Source organism: Gavialis gangeticus, unplaced genomic scaffold (assembly GCF_001723915.1).
Source record: "Gavialis gangeticus isolate Ggan-Ray unplaced genomic scaffold, GavGan_comp1, whole genome shotgun sequence".
Taxonomy (NCBI): Eukaryota; Metazoa; Chordata; order Crocodylia; family Gavialidae; genus Gavialis; species Gavialis gangeticus.
This window is the reverse complement of record NW_017728992.1, coordinates 146404592-146406621: the sequence shown is the minus strand read 5'-3', so window position 1 is coordinate 146406621 and position 2030 is coordinate 146404592. Positions and strand designations below refer to the sequence as shown.

The following is a 2030-nucleotide window of genomic DNA, read 5'->3' as shown; positions in this document are numbered from 1 at the left end:
AGCTAATAATGAGCTATTGCACAGCTCACTGCTACTGTGCAGTAGCGTCAGAAAAAAACCATGTGGGGTTGCTACTGCACAGTAATGCTGGTTACTGCACAGTCATTTAGTACTTGATTATGCAAGTACTAAAAAATCTGAGCAGTAACAACTATACAGTCTGCCACTCATGTAGATGCGGCCAGTGTGGCCAGAAGTGGATTCAGGATTTTGCAAAGGTTGGGTTCAGGGGAGACTGCTCCAGCTGCTCCCAGTTCCCCTTTCCTATCAGGCAGGCATACTGCAGGAGCAGCAGCATGGGGCTTAGAGGCTAGAGACAAACATTCAAAAAGTCTGAGCCTGAATTGATTCAATCTTTGCAGGTTAGTCTAACCTGCAAAAATTAAACTGGTTTGCAAATGAACAGATTGTCCCTTTTCATTTCAGAAATGCAGGCACATGCCTGCAGTGGTTCAGGCGAGAAGCCTAAGGGTGCTAGAGCAGCTCTCCCTTCCCTTTCATGGGGAAGGTGAGCTGAGAGGAGGTGGTGGGGCATGGCCAGGCCCTGGCAGGCCTGAGTAGGGGTTTAAACCTTCACCTTGGCATGCGGGGTGTGGAGGGTAAGGGAAGAGGGAGTGTAGCCAGACACCTGTGGCTGACGGGGTGAGGAGGGGAGCTCTGCCCATGCCAGCAGCTCCCTTATTGTCAGGAGCAATCCAGTCCCCCTAGAGGGGCACTCTTCCCTCACCTCCCTTTCCCTCACAGCTGGGGGTGGGCAGGGGAGCTTTGTGTGGTGCTGGAGGGGGACTCTTGCCTTTCTTCCTCCTTCTCCTCTGCCCCCTCCCCACTGGCACGGGGTGGGGAGGGGGGCTCTGGGTGGGGGTGCCCAGCCTCAGAGGGGGACTCTTGCCCTTCCCCCTCTCCTGTGGGGCAGGGGAGGTCTCTGTTCAGTTCTCTGGGGTTCTCTTTCCCCTCCTCCCCCCATCCCCCGATACCATGGGGCTGAGAGGGGATCTCTGTGCATGGCTGCCCGGCCCCAGAGGGGGACTCTTTCCCCTGCTCTTACTCACCATGGGGTGTGGAGGGGGGAACTGTTCAGTGCTGGAGTGGAACTCTTCCCCCTCCTCCTCCCCAGGGTGGGGAGAGCGAAGCTGTGTGCAAGGTTTATTCCAGTTTCTGATTACTTCATTCGGCTTATGTATAATGTCTGCCCCTAGACTAAGTCTCCCCAGCCAGGTAAGAATGTTCCCTTCGTCATTCCCTTCCCCTCTGTGCTCAGGAGCACATTCTCTCCTCTACATTACTCACAGGCAGAGGGAGAAAAAATTATTTGAAAGGTGAAGGGGGTGGGCTGACAATGCACATGCATCCACCCCCAGCAGGTATGTCTGTGAGGGAAGGGGTAGGAAGATCAAGGCCCCAGCAATAAGGGATGGAGTGGAACACAGGCAGAACCCACTCACCCCAGCCCCTGCTCCCGCCCTAACCACTGGGGCCTTGATCTCACCCCCCCCATGGTGGTGAGGGAGGGAGTAGGCTTGGGGCAAGGGTAAGCCCTGCATATTGGGATGGGGCACAGGATGGAGTCATGAATGGCTTGTCAGGGGGGGTGCCCAGCATGGGGAGGAGTTGGCACCTCCCACAGCCTCGGGAAGGCATGGGGGCCGTGTGCCTGAGATCTTTCAGACTAGATATCAGGAGGCACTACTTCACTGTCAGGGCGGCTATGATCTGGAACCAACTTCCAAGCGAAGTGGTGCTGGCTCCTGGGGATCCCTGGGGATCTTTAAGAGGAGGCTAGGTGAACACCTTGCTGGGGTTGTTTGACACCAGTACTCTTTCTTGCCATGGCGGGGCGTCAGACTTGATGATCTGCTTAGGTCCTTTCTGACCCTACCTACTATGAAACTATGCACATGGGAGGAGGGTGGGCTGGGGGCTGGGTCCAGGCTCTTCCCAGCAGGGAGGTTAGGCTGTGTTGCGCTCAGGGTGGGTGGTGCTGGTGCTGGGAGGGAGGGGTTGGGGGGGCCTACTGAGAATTTTGGGGTGGC

At 56.3% G+C, this 2030-nt stretch overlaps 1 protein-coding gene across 3 annotated transcripts in view; it reads right to left on the bottom strand.

Moving 5' to 3' along the window:
- RALYL (RALY RNA binding protein-like) overlaps positions 1-2030 on the bottom strand; it is a 939792-nt gene that overhangs the window by 22361 nt on the left and 915401 nt on the right. The window lies entirely within an intron of this gene.